The sequence below is a fragment of the Struthio camelus genome, chromosome 2, assembly GCF_040807025.1.
Source record: "Struthio camelus isolate bStrCam1 chromosome 2, bStrCam1.hap1, whole genome shotgun sequence".
In the NCBI taxonomy this organism is placed as follows: domain Eukaryota; kingdom Metazoa; phylum Chordata; class Aves; order Struthioniformes; family Struthionidae; genus Struthio; species Struthio camelus.
The window spans coordinates 77,648,714-77,661,996 of NC_090943.1; positions in this window are offsets into that span (position 1 = coordinate 77,648,714).

The window sequence follows — 13,283 nt, forward strand, 5'->3', positions numbered from 1 at the left end:
CATGGAGGCTTTCATATTTCTCTGGGAAATCCTTTGACTTTTTTCAATGGTGTGACACAACATTTACCTTCTGTCACCTGTGTTAAGGTTTCAGCAGCAGGATTAAAAAAGATGTACAGGTCACTTGAAGAACATTCAGAAAATGCTGCTCGAATGATCTTTGAACTCCCATTAAGCCTCGAAGGAACTGCATCACTTTCTCCTTAACTTCAATAATTGCTACTTTAAAAAACAAAAAACAACCCCCCCACCCCCCAGATTTTAAAAAGAAATCATGCAATCTAGAAACATACTTTCCATCTGTGTATTGAGGCTGAAATCCAAAATAGGCCAGCTGGTCATAGCACAGCTTACATATTCACAGTATCTATCCTCTGAATAAGTCATTTCACCATAAGTAATGGAAAGCAAAAAGCAGAGTCTTAGCTTCTCTGATTTTTTCCCTGTGTGTGACACTCAAAGGACAGGCAGGTAGTACCTCTCTGATGCCTCTCTTACTCATTCCTCTCTGATGTTAAATTTGATATTGTCATTGCATTTTATTTACTGCTCAAATACGTCTTTTAAAAACTGGATGATCAGGATGTGAAGTGGAATGTTTGTTATGGCAAATGCCTCTCTTCATTGGAGCAGTTTGGTCTGGCAGTGTTCCCAGTTTGCTGTAGATTTAGCAAGTAAGTCATGCACAATCCCTTGATTTTTGTTCCTGCTTTTTGTGGCACTCTTTCTATATCTTGAAAGTTCCTGGAGTTTTACAATTGTGTCTTTCAGGTCTACATTTTGTATCTGATCAAAAGGGATGGATCACAGCAGACTAGTTTCCCCCCCTCCATATTATCAGTTTTGCTTTGTGAAGAAGACACTATAAATAAAGATAGTAACCTTCTCCACTCCCTCCCTGGGTTGAATTGTTTTCAATTAGTGATTGTCACTCTGTAATTGAAATGCTGAATCCTCTTAAGTAAAAGATAGAGGTGATGTGTCAGGAGGAGAAGGGAGCGAAAGGTAAAACCATAGTAATATCACACAGAGCTCGTGACTGATAAGGGAAAAGTTAGTTTTTGCAGTCTTTGTGGAGTGATCTCGAGCAGTTTTGATCAGTTACTTGGATATGCAGGCAGTGACCAAGCTCCCTCTGAAACATAACCTGTGAAGGAAATGCAAACATGGCTGAGGAAACTCCTGTAGTTATGAATAATATCAGGCGATGACTAACTCCTTTAATGTGGGGGCACCACACTAATAAAACTGTAACAGGGTTCTGGTACTGACAGTGTACTGACCTCTCTGCTTGTGAAGTATATTTTATTTATGTCACAGCAGTACCATTAGAAACATCTGCATACAACCCAGAAAATTGTTTTCAGGATATATGATTTGCTGCACATGCAAGTGTTCAGTTTAAGGAGGGTGAAACTGCTCTGGGATTTAATACAGATTTCAATCAGCAGTAATAATATGCCAGCATTTTTTAGCTGAGAGAATTAGTTGAGAAGTGCATGGATCTACAAAATAATGCATTTGTTCAAATTATTGATGCTTCAGTTAAAAGTTGCAAAAGCTGGCAGAAAGGATCACACTTAACCTGTTGTCCAATGAGTGTAAGCATCTGGGTAAGCATCTGTGACAGAACTTGTAGATCTCTGATTATAATGTCACGTCTTCAACTGTGTTAGTAAAAACTGACTAGGAACAAAACACTGAACTGTTTCAAAGTTTCACACTTGATAATAATAACGTTTGACAGTCTCTTTTTACATCTCTAAGATGTAAAAAATGTTGTTGGCTCACAATCAATATGGAGAAGTCATCTAGTCCAACCTCTACCCTGCTTAAGCAGGGTCACCTTGAACAGGTTGCCCAGAACCCTGTCCAGATGGCTCTTGAATATCTCCAAGGAAGGAGACTCTACAACCTCTCCGGGCAACCTGCTCCAGGCCTCAGTCACCCTCACAGTAAAGCAGCTTTTCCTTATGTTCGGATGAAATTTCCTATGTTTCAGTTTGTGCCCGTTGCTTCTTGTCCTGTTGCTGGGCACCACTGAAAAGAGATTGGCCTCACTCTCTTTACATCCTCCCTTCAGATACTTGTACGCATTGATAAGATCCCCTCTCAGTCTTCTCTTCTCCAGGAAGAACAGTCCCAGCTCTTTCGGCCTTTCCTATATGAGAGATACTCCAGTCCCTTCATCATCTTTGTAGCACTCCGCTGGACTTGCTCCAGTAGCTCCACCTCTTTCTTGTACTAGGGAGCCCAGAATTGGACACAGCACTCCAGATGTGGCCTCCCCAGGACTGAGTAGAGGGGAAAGATCACCTCCCTTGACCTGCTGGCAACACTCTTCCTCATGCACCCCAGGATACCATTGGCCCTGGCCACAGGGGCTCATTTCTGGCTCCTGGTCAACCTGTTGTCCACCAGGACTGCCAGGTCCTTCTCTGTGGGCTTGCTTTCCAGCAGGTCAGCCCCCAGCCTCTATTGGCGCATGGGATTATTTCTCCCCAGGTGCAAGATTCTGCATTTGCCTTTGTTGAACTCCATGAGGTTCCTCTCTGCCCATCTCTCCAACCTGTCCAGGTCCCTCTGAATAGGACAGCCTTCTGGTGTGTCAGTGTCACAGGACTGCAAGCAAGAATGGGCCTTAGAGGGAGCACAGCCTTATTACAGCAGGATGCGCTGCTGCATGCTACCAAGTCGGCAATCACCTTGGGTGTCTATGGCCTGTGGCACCATGCTGCAGAACTATGTGAAAATATAGTGATAAAAAATGAGATGATACTGCAGAAATCCTCAGCTCTAGCAGTACTATGATAGAATATAGCGACAAGAAGTAAAATAAAAGAATCATAAGGGAACAACAGAACCTGGTTGAATAAAAAGACAATCTGGCTTGTGATTGGTTTAAAATGCTGCTTTTGGGAGGAACAAGAGGAGGGGACTATAAAAGATTAACACCACCCTACACAGTGTGGACTCTGCTCTGGGCAGCTGGACTGACTTCAGGACCTCCCACCCAGTGAGAAGGTGATGTTCGCACCATGATTCCTCCATGATTGACAGGGCATCAAGGGATCGGAATTTGTAAGACAGCAACTTAGTTGTGAACCTGAAGCATGTGTAAAATAATATTTAGTGCCTGGCTATAGTGAATTAGGCTGAAAGATTAATCTAAGAGTGAGTAATAAAAGCTTATTACTTGTGGCCATGCTACACCTGGAGTCCTTACTCTTTTTACAGTCTCCCTTAAGTCAGTGAATATTCAGAAGAATCCTTGGTGCAACGCCACCTTGGTGCAATGCCACAATCAGCCACTCCTCCCAGTTTTGTACCAGCTAGACTAGGTTATACCACTGGTCACAACACTCTGAGCTCGGCCATTCAGCCAGTCTTCAGTCCACCTCACTGTCCACTCATCCAGCCCACACTTCCTGAGCTTGCCTATACGGCTGTTATGGGAGACAATGTCAAAAGGCTTGCTGAAGTCAAGGTAGACAACAGCCACTGCTCTCCCCTCATCTACCCAGGCAGTCATTCCATCAGAGAAGGCTATCAGATTTCCCCTTGGTGAATCCATGCTGACTACTCCTGATCACCTTCTTGCCCTTCATATGCTTGGAAATGGTGTCCAGGGTTAGCTGCTCCATTGCCTTTCCAGGGACTGAGGCAAGGCTGACTGGCCTGTAGTTCTCTGGGTCCTCCTTCTTGCCAGCAGGGGCAAGACAGCAGGGGCATTTGCTTTCTTACGGTTCTCAGGCACCTCTCCTGATCTCCTTGATCCTTTAAAAATGATTGAGAATGGCCTTGCAATGACATCAGCAGCTCCTTCAGCACTCGTAGGTGTATCCCATCATGGCCTATGGACTAGTGTATGTCCAGTTTACTTAAGGGACCCCTAACCCAATCCTCCTCGACCAAGGGAAAGTCTTCCTTTCTCCAAACTTTCTCCCTGATCTCCAGGGCCTGGGATTCCTGAAGGCTGGTCTTATCAGTAAAGACTTAAGTGAAGAAGACATTGAGTATCTCTGCCTTTTCTGCATCCGTTGTCATCAGGCCTCCACTATCTGCATGCTTCCTTCTTATGTTTGAGTTTTGCCAGTAGTTCCTTGGCACGCAGGTGTCCTGCCACCTTTGCTTCACTTCTTGCTCATTGGGATGGACCATTCTTGAGCTTGGAGGAGGTGGTCCTTGAACATCAACCAGCTTTCTTGGACCTCTCTTCCTTCTCGGACCCTATCCCATGGGACTCTTCCAAGTAGGTCCCTGAAGAGGCCAAAGTCTGCTGTCCCAAAAACCAGAGTTGTGATCCTGCTCTTTGCTCTGCTCCCCCCTTGCAGGATCCTGAACTCTGCCATCTCATGTTTGCTGCAGCCAAGGTTGCCCTCAACCTTCACATCTCCAACCAGCCCTTCCTTGTTTATAAGTACAAGGTTGAGCAGAGCACCTCTCCTCCTTGGCTTCTCTATCACCTATATCAGAAAGTTGTCATCGGTGCTTTCTAGGAACCTCCTGCATTTCTTGTGCCTTGCTGTGTTGTCCCTTCAGCAGATATCAGAGTGGTTAAAGTCTGCCATGAGGACCAGGGCCTGCGAATGTGAGGCTACTTCCAGCTGTTTGTAGAAGGCCTCATCTACTCCTTCCTCCTAATCAGGTGCCCTGTTGCAAACACCCATAAAAGTGCCACCCATGTTAGTTTGCCCCTTAATCCTTATTTGTAAACTCTCAGCCAGCCCTAGGCAGAGCTCCATGCCTTTCTGGTGCTCTGTCACATAAAAAGCAACTCCCTTCCCTGCCCTCCTGGCCTGTCCTTCCTAAAGAGCCTGTATCCATCCCTGACAGCATTCCAGTCATTCGAGTTATCCCACCACATGTCCATAATTGCAATGATCCCTGACATGAGATTTGAAATTTCAATCCCTCTGAAATGCAGGTGGAACAGAGATCTCAGTGCCCTCTCCCAGCACTCCAGTCTCTTTGCATGGCCTGGCCCACTCTGTGTGTTCACTCCTCTGTTCTCTTCATGGTGAGGTATATGCTACATGCACTTACTAGGTCAGTATCAGGATAAACAGCTCTGTGCAAATGATTTTCACTTATTTCGAATTCCTGTTAAAACCAGGTGGACTATTCAAGGAAAGCTGACAGTCTTTTCGTATTTATTTGGATAGTGGTATATACAACAATTTCTGCTTCCTCTTCGAGAAGTTGTTTGTTCAGATTTGGTTATGTGTTAGTGACGCAGGCACAAACAATTGTTGCCATTCAAGCAGGATTAGGTGTAATTTATAACTTTCTAGATTTATTTATTTGTGGTGTGGTTACATTCTCAGACATGCTTGGAGTTCTGTGCTTAATTCTTCACTTACTCATATGCTTAGCTTTACTCAGTTAAGTAATATTGCTAAAGTTCAGTTGCTAAATTGAAGCCTGCCTCTGTGTTAACTTACCACAATAAAAATGTAAAATAACCAGAACAAACCCCTGTTCTAACTACATACACAATCAAATACGCCCTCAAATAATTGGATCTGTAGGACAGAAAGCATAGACTTGGAAGTAGTATTGGTTTGCAATAATTCATAATCCTTTAAGCATATAAATCCACCAGACAGCTTAGAAGTGCAATTTCTGCCACCAGCTGTGTTGCAAATGCACTTGCATACTTAGTACTAAACTATGGCATCAAGCAACAAGCTATGCTTTAGGGATAGTGTAGAGCCCCTATCACTCCTGTGCCAGTTCTGGGAGATGTCAAGTCTTAGGGAGACACAGTGCCTCCAGGGCTAGTCTTGCATCACTATTAATTAGAGTGTACTTTGCACTCCTTTCTACATCTTGTCAGCTTCACTGGCTGGTGTGCAGGGTGAGATAGTCTCATCCCCTTAGCGTATGCCATAGGAACTGCTATCATGGGTCAGACCAAAGGTCCAGTCAGCTCAACACACATTCTCTGACAGTGGCCTGCAGCAGATGTTTAGGAAAAGAGAAGTAGAACTAGGCAATTATAGAGAGAGACTTTTCAGTGGTTTGTCAGGGTAACGAGGAATGAGGAGGCTTCTTGAGCCAGATACCATCTTACACTTTAGCATATGATAGCTAGATAGGCTGCAAGTGAACTTGTTTTAATCCCTCTTTGAATTATTTTTACTCTTCCTGCCTCCCCAATATCCGATGGCAATGCATTCCATAACAATTCTGTGATGTGTGAAAAAGTGATTCCTTCTGGTAGCTTTAAAGCTGCTGCCTGATAGCTTCACTGGATCTTTTCCTCTCCAGTCACCCTCCCATTCTTGTACTGTGAGAAAAAATACTCTAGCCCAGTGGGTAATGACATCCTTAGTCACAAGCAGTCCCTTCCTGCCCATTGCTTGCACTCGGGGTACACAGCAGGAAAAGAGTATTTTGTGCCCAGGTTTTGCATGAACGCATGAAAAAGGATTGGTTACAATCTGGCTGCCACCCTCAAGAATTAGCTTGGATTTATGAGTGGAGAAGGCTCCACTGAATAGCTTCGTACCATGGATGACAGCAAGGATGAGGGGCAGAGTTCCCTCTTTGTACCTAGAACAGCAAATACCTTTTAGTGAAAGCACAGCATGCCTCTGACAGACCATTTTAAAATAAGGGGATTTTTCTCCTTTAAATAAATATCCATTCAAGTTAATTGAAACATCTGTGTATAATTCATTACATTGTTTTGGTTCAAAAAGAAAAGACAGTTCTATTTCAAAGCTTTTGAATTATTTCTACTTTTTTCTTTAGAGGAACATTTTGTTTCACTTCAAAATTAAGTTTACTGAAGCTTAATTTTAAAGGAAAAAAAAAGAAAATGAAGACAAATGCAGTGAAGGCAAGAAAGCTTCTTCCCTTCCATTGTGAGCTGTTCCTGATAAGAATTCTTCTGATCCCATTAAGAAGTCTCCTCCACCATCTCTAATATGAAAGATCAGCTCTATCAGAAAAGTGCTAGAGATTTCATCTCTAAAATGGAAAACCTTGGTCTTTGGCAATGCTTTGTGTGCAGCGATAAGCAGCCCAGACCTGGTGATAGATAACTATGGTCAAAGTTACATATTATTATATTTATATATTTTAAATTAGATTCTAAGAAGCTAACATGCAACAGAACCTGAAACCAGAGAAAAATCTTCACAAAACTACATTTTTGCTCCCTTTTATGTTTTATTTGGTTGGGATTTTCCACAAAAGAATCAGGATTTTTAAACTGATTCTAACTTTAGCTGTCATAAATTGAATGACAATTCAATTGAATGACAGAATTTATTAATTTTTGCACATATTTTAATATCTTATGTACAGAAATTCTCCCACTTGCCCCAGCTGATGCTGAGGTCAAAGTAATTATGTATATTATTTTTAGAGGAAGCCAGAACGTGAGCTGAAACTGAAAATGCACCTGGACAGCAATCCCTCTCTCTCCACAGCCATCACAGTAGGAAAAGAAAAGATATTATAAAAATTAGGATCTTTAAAGGCCTTCTGTGACATTTCTCCCCTTGCTTTATTTATTTGTTCCCCTTCAAATGCTGGAATGCCTCTTCTAACATTCTCACTGGAATTGCAATATCTAGCTCACAGTTATTTTACAGCAATTAGATTGACCCAGTTAGCCAAGGGAAAGGTTTACTTACACCATCTTCCAGAAGCTTTTGTTAGAATGTGTTTACATTCCTTTCCAAGGAGGTCACTCTAGGTACTCTCAAGTCCTGCTTGTTGCTCAGAATAAACAGTGATAGCTTGTTTTCCTCACAGGGAGAAAGATTTTACCTGTGTGATTGTGCCTGCTGGCTCAGTGCCCCAACATGTTCTTTTCTGGCCACTTTATCCGTAAGGCACCTCTGTGAATGAGAAACAGACAGATTAAGGCCTCTGCCTTCCTTGCAACCTCATCTAAAGTCACTTCATAAGAGCAGGGTAGACATAACCCATATCCCCTCCTTATTTAAGTGACTGACACTCAACTCATCAGGTAGGCACAGTGAAGTAAAATAGGTATTAATACTGCTTGCAGACTAAGGAAGACTTTGTTGGTGCAGGAAGTAGATTCTGGGAAGAAATGAGACTGAACTTTCCCAATAATAATCTCTCTAGTGATCGAACAATATTTATTTTAGGAAATGTCTAAAATATATGTAACATCAATAAACTGCAAGGAAGCGTTCCCATGAAAGTCAGCGTGATTGCCAAAAGACTAGTACTACGTACATGAAAATCTGCTAATTGTTTAGTGTTGCCAAATGTTTAACTGGCCTCTGAAATTTGGCAACGACAATGAAAATTAGTTACCAAATAGATAAAACAATAGAGACTATCCAGGAAACTTGGATCTTGTTCTCTTAAACTGTGTGCGGAGATGGAGTGTTACACCGTGCCTTTAACTCGTGCTTGATGAGTCTGGTGAATGGTGAGGTGCCCAATATACAAAGGTAGCTCTGTGAGTGCAGAGAGCTGTGACGAGGGGTAAGTTTATAGTGATATTTGAATCCATCATAACGTCTCGGTCTTTAAAGGTATTAGTCTTTGCCAGCAATTGAGGGATGGTAGATTCAGAGCTCGGGGGCTTTGGTTAATTGCCTGGAACTAGATAGGATATTCTGAGTCAAAGAGCTGAGGCTGGGTCTGCATGTTGGCTCTCTGACTAGAGCTAATCCCACCTGCCTTAGCTGACTACAGTGAGATTCACTTTGGGCTCTCCTAGCATTCTAGCTCATAATGTTTCACTCAAAAGAAATTGCATGCGAGCAATGACAGTTTCTTTCCATGGGCTATAAAGAGAACGTAAATGACTAGTTCAGATGCAGGTGTCTACTATGTAAAAATACCTACAAGGTAGGTGAGATTAGGCGCCCATTTACAATCTCTAAGATTCCTGACCGTTATGACCTTTCTTACACATACACACACCATTCTGATTGTGTGTCAAATATTTGGCACAACATTGCTCTAGGGGGAAAAGTATTCATACTTGCTTTCTTTGATCTGGCTGTGGAAGGCTCAACGCAGGAACTAAGCCTGGCAGCAGCAAAAAGGTTAGGCTTACAGCAATACTTGCACTTGGCTAGATATGACCTTCCAGGGGTCAGCCTTTCCCTATACTGCCTATACTACATTATTTACAAAATTATTACAACTCCAAGGTCCCTTCCATGGACATGGAATAGAAGCAGAGATGATGGTAAATAATGCTATTCTCTGTCACTTGCACACGTTTTATGCCCAAAGGCCAGAATAGAAAGATGAAGCTTGAGGGCCTTGCTAGAACTCACCCCCTACATCATCCACTGTTGTGATTCTATGCAATATCATCCTGTAATGTACTGAATAGCCGCACACAAACTGTAGTTCTCTGATAAGTGACCATTGGAATGACTACTGAATATGCAATTTTGAACTTATTACTCAAATGTGTAGTTAAAATCTATTTATAAAATCCCTGTACCACATACAAATGCATTCCAGTATGCCCAGACCACTAGCAAAATATTGATTTTGTGTCTATAAATGCTTTCTCAGGTGAGCTCCCTCCTTGACTTCAACCCAGCTTTTTTGTACAATTCTGTGCAGGGTGAAGTAATCTTCTCAAACTGTTGACATATTTTTAAGAAGAAAAATGTACTATTGCTTCCCATGACAAAAATGTACATTTTTGTACATTTTCTGAAGCATGAATGAAATCACCTCATCTTCCAATCATTTAGCTGCTCTCTACCTTTTCTAATCACTGATTTTAATGTAATTAAAAAGAGATGCCATGCATCTAATAACACGTTTGCGTGGAACACACAGCACTATGTTTCAATTGGACCTTACTGCTGATGGTACGAGCTGTTTGTTGACACTCCCTGTTCAGCAGGGAGACATTTCCTGCTGATCTCAAGCAGTGACTTCCTCAAGAACACTGGAATTCCAAGTGGATGATTTTAAATGCAATTTATCCGCTCACACTGTATGTACTAAACCACCCCCAACAACTTTCCAAATTGCCCTGTAGTTATGCCCCAAAGTATATGTCATGCACCATGTGTAATTCAAATATGTCCAGAAGGACTCGGAGACCAAGAATTGAGATCTGATTGAAAGAATTCCTCAGGGAATGTGTGTTGCTAAGAAGTAGCTGAATACCGTGGAGATTAATAATCCCACTACAAAATATTTTTCCATGCTCTTTAATTCCACTCATTTATTTAGAACATATGCCAAGAAGTATTAATGTTTAAAAAAGCCTCCACCCGCATCCATATACAATGTACTAATAAGAAGGACCCAAGGTTATAGAAAATGAAGCCTTCCTACTGTGCAGTTAGGTACATTTACATCACTGCCCTTCTTCTTCAATGTGCCCTCTCTATGAAGAGTGTGACTGCTTTCCCAAATGCCCTTAACAGAAGTAGGATCCACCTCACATAACTTAAGTTTTTTTTCACAGACTCCCTTTATAGTCTGGGAAGAGAGAGAATGGGGTTTCTGGGGTGTGATTTACCCTGGATTATTTTACACAGCTACATAAGGATGAGATGACATGCCCCTTTCTCATTACAGTTTAGATGATTAGAACATGTATAGATGTCTGAAGCTAGAAAGGGTGAATCCCAACATGGGATGGTTCATAATCACTTATTTTGGGGGGTGAGAGTGTCTGCATGTGTACTAAGTTACTGTATTGTTTCTGTACAAATGCAAGATGATGATACAGGACACTGGGACAGTATCCTGCATTCTGTGCGTCTTAGCTGACATCACTACCAAAAGGCACTGTATCTCAAGAACTGACCTGACGTAGAGACCAGAGCAGAAGTCAAGTTTTGCTGTTGGTGTCCCGCTCCCTCTTTGAGCACTACCATTTCTGCACAGCTTCCCCTACCCTCTCCTTGGCTTAGTGAAAGACAAAACAGGACTATAGTTCTGCTTCCACACTGAAAAAGAAAAACTGCATTGCAGGCTGTACCCATCCCATAATAAAATAAAGCAAGCATTTCTGGCACACTGCTACTTCTGTTGCTCCTCTGAGTTTAAATAACGACAGAGAGTAATTGTATAATTTGACCCTTTTTTAAATGAAATGAAGGAAAAAGGTAAAAACATGGGTTCACCAAACACGAGGATTCCAAATAAACCGAGACAGTTGGTACAAACGTGCAGAGAAAGCAGCTCTTAAAATGACAAATGACAATCCCTGAGTCAGATCCAGTACTTGGGTGATTGTTTTAATTAGGACTGACATATTTTTGTTTCTAGATGTTTCAGCAAGTGGGGAAGAAGGGAGATCTTGGCAGAAAGTGTATGTATCAGGAGGCACCTGATGCTATTGAGCCTGAAGCAAACCTCCCCCAAACTCTTCAGGATCTCATTGAAATACGCAGATGTAATTATTTGAAGTTCCTTAAGGAATTGATGTCGCAGTAATTAGACAACTCATTACATCAAGAAATAAGGAAATAAGACTGACAGAGATAAAAATGAACACACTGATAATTTAGCAATATGTGAACAAACAGGGTTATAAGAACTGATGTTCTGAGAGGAGAAACACCAAGGAGAGAATCAGCAGACACAGGCTCTATTTTGTCAGTCCGAGTCATAGATAGGATAACAAAAAAGAGGTCAAAATAACAAATACTGTCTCTGTCTAAACTATCCTTTGTTGCAGCAGCTTGCTCCCCAGTCCTCCATCCTCTCCAGCCTCTTGTCAAATCTTGTTCAGTGATACCTCACCCTAGAGGAAGGGTAACATGTGTGAGACTGATAGAACCAGATTTTGTCATGGCCTCCCAGGGAATTCAATAGCAGTATTTCCTATGACTTCACCTATCTTTGAACTAGGGCTTCAAAAATCACTTATATTGATACCCTACCCCAACTCTGCTGGTGGGTGGAACACCTTTTAGTGCACCATTCCAGATTTTCCCACCAAAAATTACTCTGGTTAATATTCTAATATTCATTCTAACCTCTGCTGTAAGTCAATTATTAAACAAATATTTTCCTCAGGGAAACTGCAGTAGTAATAATGTAAGAGGAAGGGAGGTATTGTTTACATATCAGTAAATACTTTTGAGAGTTATGATGAAGCTAACCTTTAAGACATGGTATTCTTATTTATAGCAGGAAACTTTAATCATGTACATAATGCATCCAGATAGGCCTTTTTCTAAGCTAGCTTTTTCTAGCCTAACTATTGTCTTTACAGACTATGTGGTGCTGAATGAATGTTTTGAATAATAAAAATAGATTACTGGCGTGTGCTACTTCTCTATGACTTCTTTGCTAATTAAGAGAAAAAAAATCTCAGTGAAATAATTTCAGTGTTCCTCTCATGACTACATCTTTGGCTACTTTCTCAAGCCTCCTACTAGCGGTGCAATTGATTTTCATTATCTTCAAATTCATTCTTACAGTCCAGTCCTCAGCTGCCCGTCTGAGTTTCCTGTTGCATGGCAATACTCTTTGTCTCCACCCTTTTTAATCACAGAGCTTCACTTTTTCTGTCCTTTGTCTGTGAAGAGGATTTTCATCAGTTTCGCAAGCAAAGTTACCTGTCAGCTATGCAGGGGGAAGGACTGCTAACTGGGCCTAGATAGCTCAGAGACTTATGGTATGGAGAGTTTTCACAAACTTGAAGCCAAACTTACTTGGTCAAAAGTGACCAGAAATAACTTCTGAAAGCTTCTTAGCAGCCAAACATGAATGGAAACTAAAGCGAGCAAAGGTTTTGTTTTTTAAAGAGCATCTCCTATGAAAGTCTCCTTGGAAGTTTTTCAATGAGCCACTCCTTGCCCCCAGAAGCCCCTTAACTGGAGAGAAGAGATGAGAATGTCATAGTAATTATCCTCCTTTTTCTGCCTTTTGCTTTTCTCCACATCAGTCAGATACTTTTTTGCAATTTCATTGCTGGAAACTGGAAAGTACAGAAATGGAAAACTATTTGGGAAGCAGAAAAGAGTAATTTCAAAGGAAAGTACTGACCAGCTGTCCTGAGGGAGAGCTGAAAAATGGGTTATCTGAACATGAAGAGAACCACATGGTAGCCCAGAGTGCAAGTCACTATAGTAAAGATAAGATCCACAGTCCAATCCTAGGCCTTGAGTGGGCTCAGGAACCCGTGTGGGCACAATGTTTTACTTCAGGGTGCCTCATATCCTCACCTGCAAAACAACAAAAAGACTTTTACAAAAGGATTTTGAGATTTACCAGAGAGAAGAACTAAAGGAGAGATTATTCCAAGTCATAAGACACACTATATTATTCACCTGCGAGAGTGAAAAGGG